Here is a 14,993-nt window from a genome sequence, read left to right as displayed (position 1 = left end):
TTTACAAAGTGAATTTTATGGTGTCTATTAATTATTGTCTAATTTTTATTTAATTTATTTTTTGTAGTAAATTTTAAATTTTTAAAAATAATTTATTTTTATATTTTTTAAATTAAATATTAATTTTTAATTTTTTTTAATAAATAGACACCACTTTTTAAACAGAGTAGCATTCACCACAAATGAATACATGAAACTGACGCATTTGGAACATAAAAGTTTCACTAACATGGTGTGTAACACGTGAATACCTTTCTACAGTTGATACCCTTACTTGTTTTGGTCAAGAAGTTTATACGCCTATTATTTGGGTGAGGAAGTCTTCTAAGTGGGCCATTGAAATTGTGGGAAAGGAGAAAAAGAGGAACACCCAGGGGCCTGCTGCGTGTAATTCTATACCTTTTCATAAATTAAAAGTTAAAGAAAGTCACTTATGAAACCTATTCAGACACGTCTTAAGTATTTTTAAAATTAAAAAATTAAACACAAAATAACTTATTTATAATCTACTTTTAATATAAGTATTTATTGTTTAAACTATTTGTTCAAAAATAATTTAATTAAATTGTTTATCCAAACTGGTTATGACGAATTATGAATAGGACTAATAAATCGGCTCAATTTATTTAGTATTGCAAAGAGATTTGTATTTTTTTATTGTTATTTTGTTATTTGTGAGTTTAATACTACTATAAAAAAAGTTTTATTTTTCAAAAGATGAAAAATATTATCGTCGTTTTGTGTTTATTAATTTATTTTAACCAATTAAATACAACACGTCAATATTATTTTGTGAAAAAAATTATTTAAAAAAAGAGTAAAGTATCGTTTTTGTCCCTAACGTTTGGAGTAAGTCCTATTTATGCTCCTAACGTTTAAATCGTCCTATTTGTATCCTTAACGTTTATAAAAGTGATTCAATGTTATCCTACTATCAATTATACTAACAAATCAGATTATATTTTTCAATTATTCTCACTTAGATGTATTCATTCTTAATTAGGTCTCACTTGAATGTATTCGATTTTAATATTATACCCATTATTTGTGTTTAGATTCAATTATATTCCTAGAAAAGTGAATTATGTAAATGTTGTAGGAATTAGTTTCAACATTTGATGAGCTATTTTTCGGAGTAGATCATCGATTCTATCCCAAACATTTGTATTCTAACTTCAAGAAGAGATTTTTAAAACTCAAACTAAAGCGCTCATGATGTGTAATTGACGGCAGGATAACATTGAATCACTTTTACAAACGTTAGGGATACAAATAGGACGATTTAAATGTTAGGGACACAAATAAGATTTACCCCAAACATTGGAACAAAAATGATACTTTACTCTAAAAAAAAATTAAAATTGAAAACAGCAAAACCATTTTGTGTTATGGTATATTTTTTAAATTAAAGAATAAAATATGACGATACTGTTTTAAAATTTTTTATATCTTTTTAAATTAAAAAAGGAAAAACAGCAACACCATTTTGTTTAAAATGAATTTAAAAATTCGAATTGGTTAAAACAACATTGACGTTTTGTAAAAAAAGTAATTGACATAAATAAAAAAATGTATAAAATCAATTATAAAAAGAGTTCGGATGCGATGAAACATTTTGAGAAGAGAAGAGTAAAAGTGAAGAAGAAGAAGAAGTTGTTCTTCTTTCTGAGATTTTGAGAGAGTTCCTTAGTTTTTTGAGTTGCACATTGAAAATAAGAAAATTTGTGAGTGAATGTAATGAGTGTATAAAATAGAGAGTTATGTTAGTTTAAAAATATATTATAATGGCCAGATTTTATCTCATACATATTAAGGTGTGAGCTTTTTATGTAAAAATCTATGTGTTATTATTGTTCATCTTACGATAACATATGAAGGACTCAAGAATATATTTTTTGAAAGTGTAGATCATCAAGTACTAAAAAAGAGTAACAAATATTTTGTACAGGCAATTTGTGCTAGTATTTAGTGATTTTGTTCAATTTCAAATAACGCATGTGACTGATGAAGCTAATATGCAAGGAATGTTATCGAGCTACCATCAAACTAGAGCACAAGCTTCAATTATCGAGTTATATGTTGAGTTCGAGAAAATTGATGATGTTGATTTTTAGGAACCTAACATAGAATGGATGGGCTATAATACTAAAAGCGATGAAGAGCTTGAAGGTAATTATCAAATTATTGGTGTAGTTAAAAATGTGAAAGATGATACAATGGTTGAGGGAGATATGACAGATATTGCAAACGCATTAGTGGGCCAACATTCATTTGAGGAGCCATCTTTTATGTGTACTTTGAATTTTGATGCCATGCATGCACTGAAATTTTTTGAATATGTCAATATAGGTAATTATTATTATTATTATTATTTGTAATTTCTTTTTTAGTATTATTATTTACATTATTATTAGTACACGGTCACGATTATTATGATTAATAATATCATGATGACTGTTGTTGTTAGATTTATTTTGTGTTATTATTGGTGCAGCCCCCGTTGTTGCCGCAGACAGTGAATTTGTTGTCAGAATGGAGTTTGATTCTAGAGAGGTTGTGATTGGGACAATTAAAGAGTATACCATTCAGAGAGGCGTCGATTACAGGGTGTATGAATCAGAACCGACAATATTCTATGCTAAATGCGTATAATACGGAACAAGTTGTGATTGACTTATCAGAGTTAGTCTTATAAAAAGATAATATTGTTGGGTGATAAGGAGGTATAACGGTAGTCACACGTGCACCAGATCTACCATCTTTTAAGATCATGCGAAACTGGACTCTGATTCAATTGCAGAAGCGATAAAGTCATTGGTTGAATCCGACCTGTCTCTGAAGGTGAAATCTGTCATTGCAAAAGTGCAGTCGAAGTTCAACTATTCGATAAGTTATCGCAAAGCGTGGTTGGCCAAGTAAAAGGCAGTTAAAAAGATATTTGGTGGGTAGGAAGCTTCTTATGAAGCTTTGTCCACATCGTTTGTAGCAATGGTTGCAAAAGAACCATCAATAGCTGTTGAGTATGAAATTGCATATGCTTATTTAGGGGATGAGTTGGTTGAGGATCTTTGGATTCTGACGCAAGTCTTCTGGGCTTTTTACCCTTGTATTAACGCATTCAGAAGTTGCAAGCCGCTGGCATAGATAGACGGCGCACACTTGTATGAAAATATAAAGGGGCTCTTTTTAGTTGCGGTATCACAAGATAGCAATAAAAATATTGTGCCTCTTGCATTTGCCATAGTCGAGGGTGAGATTGCCAATGTCTGACACTTTTTTCTTGGCAATCTACGAACACATGTGGTTAATTGAGATGGTGTTGGTCTTATCTCTTATCGACATAAGATCATTATCTCATCTGTAGGTTGTAGTAATGGAGCATGGCAATATTCTAGAGTCATTCACATATTTTACATCAAACACATAGCATCTAACTTCTTGAGGAGGTTTAAAGCACCGCATATGCAGAAGCTGATCGTCAATATAGGTAAATATATTACAAAATTTTTGCATTATATGGATGATGGTGAATAACTAGCTACAACATTATGTATTACCTGGCTTGCGATGTTCTTTTATGGTAGGCTATTCTAGAATAATGTGTGAATTCAACATGTGTTACCAAAGATATTATGAGCCGGGTGTAGCCTACATGTAATGGCTCAATAATATCCCTCTGTCGTAGTATGCCTTGGCATCTGATGACGGACATCACTGGGACCATATGACCACGAACCTAGTGGAGTGCATTAACAAAGTATTGAAAGGGGCACGCAATCTTTCCATCACAGCCCTTGTTAAGGCAACTTTTTATAGGCTAAATGCGTTGTTCACAACAAAGAGAGTTGAGGCTGAGGCTCGTATAGGTGCAGGTCGTCTATTCTCTGAATATGCAATAGAGAAAATTCAATCAAATTAACGCGAAGCGGGAAACATTCAAGTAAACTTATTTGACAGGAAGAACAAGGTCTTTGAAGTACACGGGATGCCCAATGGTATGAAGTTTGTAGTGAATCTCCGTCAATGACATACTGATTGTGGTGAATTTTAGGTGGATCGAATTTCTTGTTGCCATCTCTTTGCCTGTTGTGCGAACCAACATTGGATTGGAAATAGTATGTACATAAGGTATATACGATGGAACAGATTTGAAAGGTGTACATAACCCGATTTAGGCCACTAGAAAACCTAACAACATGGTTCGTGCATCAAGGACCAAGACTAGTACCTAATTCCCACCTCAAACGAGTGACTAAAGGTCGTCCTAAAAAATCTTGCTTCTTGAACGAGATGGATATGCATGATTTTCGTGGTCCTAAGCATTGTAGGCTTTGTAAAGGTGAGGGTCATAGCTGAAGTAGATGCTCGTACCGTAGTGGAGCTAGTGTTAGTGGCTTGGCTCCAAATTCATAGTTTTCATATTAGGGGAGTTTTTCACTTCAATTTTTTAGTCTTATATTCAATTGTAGTTTTTTACTCCATGCCAATGGCACTTTGTTTATTCTTATATTTGGTTCTAGTATGGCTTTTTTGGATGTATCATCCCATCTCTGCCATTGCATCTGCAGCAGCCATAGGATCCTGCTATCCAGCCCATGCCTCATGCAGACCCTCGACCTACCCGACCTCAGTGCCAGACTCAGCTTTCGCCATGTGGTACCGGGCATCGACTCCACTATCAGGATCCCACCACCGTGATGACTTATGTTTGTTGTTAACTTTATTTCCTAGACTGTTAAAGTTGTATTTTATAGGTGTTCCTTGTTTATTAGGTTGAGTATCTTGTTTTCATATTTATGGAAGTTGTATTGTATAGTTGATAGTTATATGCTAACCTTATATGTAGTCGTTTTATAATGATCTTGTTTTTATCATGAAAAAATTCAGTGGAACTTGTAAGGGTGCTATGCAACTAAAATTAAAATAACGTAAACAACAACCGCGGATAGTTTTTAGTACAAGTCTTATAAAAGTACACAGCTATAATAAAGGGTTACAACTAGAATATAAGAAACCAATCGGAATAAAACGAAACAACTACAATAAAAGAAAACAACTACAATAGAACAAAACTACTACAATAAAATGAAGCAACAATAATAAAAGGACTATCAACCCTAAGCATCGTCCGTGGGTTGATTAGGACAACCCCTTCTAGTATGACCGACTTTCCCTCAGAGGCCACACCGCTTCTCCTGTAGCTCGACCTCATCCATGTCATTCTGAAACCTAGTAGACACGGGTCTCCCAGTAGCCTTCCTGCGCATGAGTGGGTTAGAACGGAGCAGTGTCCCATACCACTTTGGCCACAGGAACTCATCCGGTATCGGTGGAAACTCCATCTTGTACACCTTAAACATAGCCTCTTGCTTATAAACTGGATGAATATACGGAGCCCACTCGATGCTAGCGGCGGCACACCCAGCAAGCGCATGGCAGCATGGGTAATGGAGAGCCTGAAAGAGTCCACAGTCACACGAACCCACTGATAGCCAAACTCAGAAGGAACCTTGTGACCAACCCTCGAACGGCTCTAACTCCTCCACGACAAACATGGAAGCCCGCCAATCACAATAAGTAACACGCATCTTCAGGATGCCTTCTCTGTTCTTCTCAATGGCTGCCATCAGCCTCTGGGAGAAGTAGTTTCCAGCAGCCAGTTGTGACTACACCTCCCTGCCCTTTGAGACGAACAACTTCTGCAACCGTTCGTATATGATGTGCACGATGGCAGAAATCGACAAGTACCGTGTACCCTTGAGAACTGCATTAATGCACTCCGATAGATTTGTTGTCATATGAAAAAACTGCCGACCACTGTTGCAGTGTTGTAGTCATATCTCTGGGTTGAAACGGCCAGCCCAATCCACCATCCCAAGCGACAACCCTCTCAAGGCATTCATGTACCACTTGTACCCAACCTTGCTTGGACTATAAGCAGCGTTTATAAGGAATCATTTGTCCTCGACATACTTAAAACGAGTATGAAATTCGCGGCCATGCGTCTAATACAGTAAGCATGGAACACCCTAGGAGGATGCCAACTACCATCATTGGCATTAAGTGCAGCCTTGATTGCTTGCGATCTATCGAAGATAACCAACAGGCCTTCTTGTGGGGTAACATGGCATCTCGGATTTGTAAGAAAGAACGACCATGACTTCATACTCTCGGACTCCACAATGACAAAAGCAATAGGCAGGATATTGCTATTGCCATCTTGTGCCACTGCAATAAGCAACACCCTACCGTATTTGCCATACAGATGCGTGCCATCGACGGAAACAAACGGTTTGTAATGCTTGAAAGCCTTAACACAGGATGGGAAGGCCCAAAATACTTTGTCGAACATGCTACAGTCACAGACCAGAAGGTGCCCGTCGTAGTACGGTACGACTCTTAGCTCACAAATAGTTCCCAGGAAACAACTCTGCAGCGCCTGAAGCAGTTTCGATACCTTGTTGTATGACTCCTCCCAATCTTCATAGATCTGAGCAATTGCCTTTTGCTTCGCCATCCACACCTTTCTATAGAAGGGTTTGAAGTGATAGCTCTGTCGGATCGCACCTTGCAAGAGAGGAATGCTGACGGATGAGTTGGACTGTATCAATGGCAGGATGACCTTGCAGATGAGATTGCTATCCAACCATCGATGGTCTTGGAACATTGTGGGTGCTAAACAAGTGTGCGCTCCACCAACCTTACGGACCTCCCTAACGAAATAAAAAAGCCATGGTTGGAAACTACTTAATGTATAGCAACCATAAATGAGTAAGTATGCCTCAATCAAACTTGAACTCACCAGTATCCGAGGTTCTGTCGAAGGGCAACACAAAGACTCCATGGAAACCCATTTGTAGCTTGACGGTAATGCACATGGTACTTTAATCGGTTTGATTCGATCATCCGGTACTCATCACTCCTGCGAATACTGTAGTTCTTTACACCCTGCATCACTGCATCTCGGCATTTGAATCTGTGACCGACCTGAAACTCTATCCCACCGTCTAGATTGTAATCCTCTTTCCCCATTTTGGAAAATGGAGTTCTCTCATACATGGGGTCTAGATCCAATGTATAATAGTGACTTGGTACATTTGATAGGTACCAGAATTGGGTGGAGGGGGGAGGCAAAACATAGCGCACCGCTGTCTCGGTAGGCGTCTTCAGTACAAACTCCTCCTCATCACCCCCTTTAGAGGAATCACTATCAGCAACGTACTATTCATCGGAGTCTTCCTCACCCACCTCCATGTTTTCCACTGGAATGGCGACATGAATGGCTGGTGGTGCGAGAGGTCGGTCATCCTGCACATAGGTCGAGTGTACAAAACCACCACTACCAACATCTCTAACCTCGGCGGAAAACTCCATCATTTGTTCCGCCATAATTCTCCCCATAGATGTCAAACATAAGTCACACATGCTCGTCCTCAGAAGCCGAAATAATCAAAATCAGAAAACTCCATTACCCAAGGGTGCTAGCAACCTATACCCCACCTTTCCGACCTCCCTCGTCTCTGTGCTACCACGGTCGATCAATATCAAACTCTTCAACTCGGACAACAAACTTACACGCCGAGTGCACAAGAGTATCGGATTCTCACACTCAAATATCACCCTCTTGTCGCCATTTCTCATACGACAATTGGGGTAAACACACACAACTATGTATACGCTATTACTAGCCATTTTGCCTTCTTTTTGTGAGAAAAACGGGAGAGAAGAAGATATGAAATGTATGTGGAGAACGCTAAGGGTTGCACATCCTTTTATAGCTACTGAAAATTTGTCTTACTGTATCTCATTTACACTGTAAACGCATTGATTTAACACGTGTCACGCACACGTGCCATATATCATTTACACTGTAAATAAGATAAGGCTTGGGAATGGATTTTGGTAATAATTTTTAAATTATTTATTTCGGTAATTAATACATTTACTTAATTTATTTTTTTATTTCAATAAAAGGTAGAGTAATATTTTAATTTTTAATATTTTGATCAAATTTTAATTTTATTTTTAATATTTTAAATAAATTTAATGTTGTCATACTGTTAAATTTGACATAAATAATTAACAGAGTGAGTGACCTAGACGTTTCAACATTATTGTTAAGTCGTATAACTAATTTTTTTTATAATACTTCCTCTTCTCGTTCTCCTTCTTATAATTTTTTTTTCAAATTCTATCAATTAACCATCAGTATTTTAGAATAAAAAAATTATATTGGTGATCATTGGTGGTAAATTGATTTTACTTATGTATTGAAATTAAACGTTATTGGCTCTTCAATAAACTGATTGTTCTTATAAATTTATCAATGGAATAATATTGAACTCGTTTAAATGTTTTGGGATTGAAATAAAACATTAAGAATTTTTAAGATTGAAATAGAATATTTAAAATATTAGGAATCAAATTAAGACTTACTCATATGTTAGAAATTAAAATAATACTTTATATTTAAAAAAAATTCATTTTAAGAAACTCCTATTAAGATTTGAACCTAAATACAACATATTAATAGGTAAAATATTTAGTTCTCAACCAAAGCCTCAATTGCTCCCATTTACTATTTTTTTTTACAAAAACCCAGGCCAACAGTCCAACCCAGGTTCAGAACAAAAGATCCATGCCCCTAACCGACCCAAAACCAAACCACACTCCCCACCCCTTTGCACGAGAGAGAGAGAGGATGGATTTGTGGCCTAAGTTGCAGCTTCCTCTCCTCAGCAACTCAGTGCGATGATCGAAACTCTGAGCGGAAGCGACACCACCGAAGACCACTTGTCTCTGGTCCGCCATTCCAAACGTCTTGCCTCCTTAGAACCATCACCCAGCAGATCCAATCAGTGACTTCCTTAGCACACCACTGATTTAACCATAGTTGACACCTCGTCCGTCTCGCCTTACCGCAGCACCATCTCCTTTCATATCCCCCGGTTTCAACCCCATGGTGAATATCCATTTGACACTAAAACCTAGACCATCCTCCTGTGTGACCGCATCGCCTTGGGTTGCATGAAGACCCTCTGCTTCAGATCACAATTGATTTGGATTGAATTCTGAATTCCCTGCCTCATTCCCTGGTTTAAACCTCTCCGTTTTACCCAAGGTTATGAAAACCAGTTCGAACCGACCGGCCAAACTGGTCGAACTATGAACCGTTGCCAAATACAATTATGACATAAGTCAAAACTGGGGGATTGGAAAACTGGCGTTGGACCGTCAAACGGGATGAGAACTGGTCGGTCGAACTAAACCGTGACCCAGCCAATTTTTGATAAATTCCCAAAAACAACAGGTTTTCCTTTTCTAACCCTAATTTTCCAAACCATTACCCCTCTACTCTCCAGTTCCACAATGGGGAGAAGCAGAACTCCCCTTTTTTCCAGTTCTCCTTCGTCTCACTGTCATCGAGGCCACTGGCGCAACTTCCGTCTACCGATTGCTGTCGTCGTAACTTCGACCTTCGAAGCCACTGGCGCAACTTCCGTCCAGCCACTGCCGTTTGAGCTTTGAAAATCGAAACCACCGTTGCTGGTCTCGCCTGTTGCCTCCGTCGCTAGCCACTTCCCGCTGGCACTAGTTCTGTACCACCGCGCCAGCCACTGTCTTGCCAACCACAGTCCTCGCTAGTTCTCCTCTGTTCTAGCTTCTAGTCTTAGGTATTATTTTTTTTGAATAATATTTTTTAAATAATTGTTGTTAGTGAACTGATTCCTAGGCATCTTTGGTTAGTTTCACAAGCCATTTTCTATAGTTTTTACTTGGTTTCATGCATTATCTTCACCAATAAGCAAGCATTTGGATGAGTTATCTATGCATGTCTTGATTCATCAAACCTTAGTGAATTATAATCATTTTCAAGAGATTTATGCAAAAACTACTTGATGCAATGAATGATGCATTATCTTGTGGTTATGGCAAAGTTTTGATGCAATTGTTTGATTGATGATAGGCAAGGAGAAGCAGAGGAGAAGCAGAGGAAAGCAAGGAGGCTGTGGCGTTAGTGGCCAAGTTAGCACACTAACGCCATGGTTAATGCTACACCAAGGGAGTGCTGGCGTTAGTGGAAAAGTTAGCCCACTAATGCCACTAATAACGCTAGCTCAATGAAGGAGGGTGCTGGCGTTAGTGGTAAAGTTAGCCCACTAACACCAGTGCTAACGTGCTCAAGGAGAAGAAGCTGGTATTAGTGGCAAAGTTAGCCCACTAACGCCAGTGTTAACGTTGCCAAGGAGGAAGAAGAAGCTGGCGTTAGTAGCCAAGTTAACCCACTAACGCTAATGCTAACGTTGCTCAAGAAGAAGGCAATGTTAGTGGCCAAAGTTAGCTCACCAACGCCACTGCCCAAGGAAGAAGGTGCCAACGTTAGTGTGCTAATGCCACTAACGTTAGCACACTAACGTCTTCGATCAATACACGAGTTGGGAGCTGGATGAATTGACCGGTGTGCGTACGCACGAAGTAGTGTGCGTACGCACCAGAGAAAAATTTACCAGTATGCACACGCACGAAGCAGTGTGCGTACGCACAAGTGAAGAAACTCACAAGGCTGCGCACGCATGTGACAGAATGCGTACGTACAACAAGAGGAGCGTTAATGGCAACGTTAGTGTGTTAAGGCCAGTAGCATTGCCAGAATGGGTTTGAAGGCTGGCATTAGTGGCAGCGTTAGCACACTAATGCCAGTATTAACGCCAGCTCCAGGGGGCACTCATGCAAGTATAAGGGCGTTAATGAGCCAACGTTGCTCCATCAATGCTAGTGTTAACGTCAGAAAGGGCCTGAATAACTCCTAACTTGCTTTAGCTAAGGCCAAGTGCCGACATCCAAGTACTTGAAGACTCATTTGACGATCACAAAAGTAGTATATATAGGAAAAATTTTGAACTCGGAGAGGATTATGTACTCTGGAGCTTAACTTAAGACTCTAAGTTTTATACACTTTTACATTCTACAACTTTCCATTTTTGCTTGTATTAAGGCTTAGTTTATTTTCATGCACTTTAAATTTCCTGCAATTGTTCTTAGAGCGATAATTAACTAAATCCCAATCATTAGGGGGAGGAGCTCTATTGTAATTCAAATGAATGAATGAAATTCTTCTTCTTCTCAATCTGCTTGTTGTAGCTAAGGGAAAACTTCTGTGCTTAATAGATCTATTCACTACCGGAAGGGGTTTTAGATATACTTGAATCTCTATGTGAGCCTTGGAAGAGGGATCATAGAATTTAGTTTGAAGTTCTTTCCCTCACAACTCTTTTGATAAATAAATTCCTGGTTTGAATTGAGATCCTGAGAGCTTGTGTGGCTTATGGATTAGAGAATTGAACTTAACCTCTTCTCATGAACAATTAGATCAAGGAATTGGCGATTGATTGTGTTAAGAGAAATTAAGTTACCAAGGAATTGGGATTCAATTACTACAATCCGCCATAGATCTACTTCATATGATTGAGAATGAAGTTGAGGCCCATTGATTCATGACGGATTATGATATCTCCAATCCCTAATGAATTATACCCATTATCTTTCTTCCACTTAATTGCTTTGAATTTCTTGTTTTTTTATTCCCAGTGCCCAGAACCCATTTACGATTCATGCAATTTACTCTTCCGTGCCATTTACATGCTTGCTTTTACTTCCTTTCTCTTTAAGTTTCAGTTCTTTATTTTATTGTCATCTAACTTTCTGCCATTTACCTTTCACAATTTACTTTCATCTTTTTACTCTTCCGCAATTTACAATCAGTATAGTTACTTTCCTTGTCAATTACATTCTATTCGTTCAATTACACCAAAATCATCAAATATTAGCTTGACTAGATAAATCACCTAACTAAAGTTTCTTAATCCATCAATCCCTGTGGGATCGACCTCACTCAATAGTGAGTTATTACTTGGTGATTCGGTACACTTGCCGAAGGAATGTGTTGTGCAAATTTCCAGTCATCATGTTTTTGGTGCCGATGCCAGGAATTGATTTAGATTAACAATGATTAAGTGGGTGATAGTCTAGATTGAGCATTTTTCTTTGTTTTTGTTTAAGCATACTAACTGTATAACGCATTGTGTCAACTAATTCTAACACACTCTAGCAATAGAGTGTTCACTTTCCATTTGGTCTGTTTTTGTGTTGTGTATGCCAGAAAGGAGAAAGGCAACATCAATATCCTTTTATTCTGAACCAGAGACAACTCTACTAAGATTGAGAAAAGAAGCCAGAGGGAAGAGAGTGGTTGGTGAAGAGGACTCAGAAGAGGACTTGGATCAAATCATAGAGGACGAGGTGCATGAGGAAGGAGTGGCTAACAACAATGCCCAACCTGCCAGGAGGGTGCTAGCCTCCTATACTATTCCAGATCCTAGGAATTGCGGGAGTAGCACTTACTCCTAATGTACATGCCAACAATTTTGAGCTTAAACCTCAGCTCATTACTTTGGTTCAGAATAACTGCCAGTTTGGAGGAGGTGTTTTGGAGGACCCAAATCAACACTTATCCATTTTCTTAAGGATATGTTACACTGTCAAAACTAATGGAGTACACCCAGACATCTACAAGTTACTTCTATTTTCCTTCTCTCTAAGGGACAAAGCAACTCAGTGGTTAGAGACCTTCCCAAAGGAAAGCATAAAAAATTGGGATGACTTGGTTAATAAATTCTTGGCCAAGTTCTACCCTCCTCAAAGAGTTATCAAACTCAAGACTGAGGTGCAAACTTTCAGACAATTGGAAGGAGACTCATTGTATGAGGCTTGGAAGAGGTATAAAGAACTGATAAGGAGACGTCCTTCAGATATGTTCAGTGAATGGGTGAAGCTCCATAACTTCTATGAAGGTCTCTTTATGAAAGCAAGAAAGGCACTGGATTATTCTTCAAGATGGTCACTGACGGGGGAAAAATCGTCGGTAAAGAATTTCACAAAAATAAGCGCGTTGGAAGTATAGATCTAAACCGACAATTAAACCTCAAGCAAATTTAATTTGTTTGTCACTAAAGAAAACCCAATAAAAATTAACCAAAGTATTAAACCTCGGGTCGTCTCTCAAGGAATTGCAGGGAAGTATGTTACTATTGGTTATGGGAAAGTATCTTTTTGGGTTTTTAAATAAGGAACAAGTAATGTAAATAACAAGGAAATAAAATAATAATTAAGAAAAGTCTTAGAAAGGATTGATAATTGGAATTCCTATCCCTATTATCATAGTCACTTATGATGGTAATTGCCTTTTGCTATCACTTAGTTAACCTCTAACAATTGAAGGTAAGTCAAGTGAAAAAATCAACATGAACCCTCAAGTCCTAGTCAACTCCTAAGGAAAGACTAGAGTTAGTGGAATTCAAGTCAACTAGCAAGTTTTAATTGTCAATCAACATGAGACTTTGACAATTCAAGAGTCTAATTAATCAATCTAAGTTAAGAACAAAAAAAGCTAATTTAAAATCCAACCAAACATTTTATCAAACACTTGGAAGGCACAAAACAAAAGTATAGAAAACTAACAAGGAATATTGAATCTAAACAACTATTTGGCAACATCAATAATAACAAACAAAGAAAAGAACAATAATTATGAAATACCTCAAATTGCATTAAATAGAAAATTGAATCTAACATGAGAATTCATAAACTAAAATAGCAACATAGAGTAATCAACAAGGGAAATAAATAAACTAGAAAGCTAGAACAATTAAAAGTAGAAGAGAAACTAAATTGGAATAAGATAGAATTCAGAAATTGAAAAAAATCAAAACTAAGAAACCTAAAATCTAGAGAGAGGAGAGAGCCTCTCTCTCTAGAAAACTACATCTAAAACCTAAAATTATGTGAATGAAAGTTGTATCCATGATTTCCCCACTCTGCAGCCTCTAATCTGTGTTTCCGGACTTAAAATTGGGCCAAAAATAGCTAAAAAATTGCCCCAGCATTTTCTGATACGTGCAGCACGTGGCTCTGTCACGCGTACGCATCGCCCACGCGTATGCGTCGCTGAACTTTCGCAAGGTCACGGGTATGCGTCATCCACGCATACACATCACCTAACTGCATGGTAACTATATCAAATTTCATATCATTTTGAAGCCCCATATGTTAGCTTTCCAACGCAACTAGAACCGCCTCATTCAAACCTCTGTAGCTCAAGTTATGATCGATTTAGTATGAAGAGGTCAGGCTTGACAGCTTAGCAATTCCTTCAATTTCTTGTATTCTTTCCACTTTTACATGCTTCATTTCCATCCTCTAAGCCATTCCTGCCCTATAAACCCTGAAAACACTTAACAAACATATCACGGCATCGAATGGTAATAAGAGAGGATTAAAAATAGAAAATTTAAGGCCAAAGAAGCATGTTTTCAATCATAGCATAAAATTAGGAAGGAAAATGTAAAACATGCGAATTCTATGAATAAGTGTGAGAATTGTGGATAAAATCCACTCAATTAAGCACAAGATAAACCCTAAAAATGGGATTTATCAGTCAATTCAAATGATGAAAACTCCAGAGGAAGCACATGATCTCATTGACATGGTGGCTAATAACCAGTACTTCTACTCCTCAGAGAGACAAGCAACTCTAAAGAGAGGTGTATATGAGCTTGAGGGTGTGGATGCTATCCTAGCCCAAAACAAGCTAATGCACCAACAAATCCAGCAGCAGATGGAAATGATGGCAAAAAGGATGGATGGACTACAATTAGCTGTAATCAGCACAACAAGCCGAGCTTTAAATGCATGGGGTCAAAATGAAGAAAGCTTTGAGGCATACAACAATGAGCAGCAGCCAGAGGGGTGGAGATCATGCAACCCGATCTCTTCAACAATGGCATGGTGGTTATTCATGGCCTTCAAGGTTTCATCGCATGAAAGCAGTTTAAGCTGTAGGATCAAGCTTTCTTTCGAAAAAACCCTCTGTTCATGTCCGGATGTTAGTCTATAATTGATATCGAGAGATTCGCATTTTGAATGTCTACCTGATG

The sequence above is a fragment of the Arachis ipaensis genome, chromosome B01 (genome assembly GCF_000816755.2).
Source record: "Arachis ipaensis cultivar K30076 chromosome B01, Araip1.1, whole genome shotgun sequence".
NCBI classification, from domain to species: Eukaryota; Viridiplantae; Streptophyta; class Magnoliopsida; order Fabales; family Fabaceae; genus Arachis; species Arachis ipaensis.
This window is presented reverse-complemented; position numbering follows the sequence as displayed.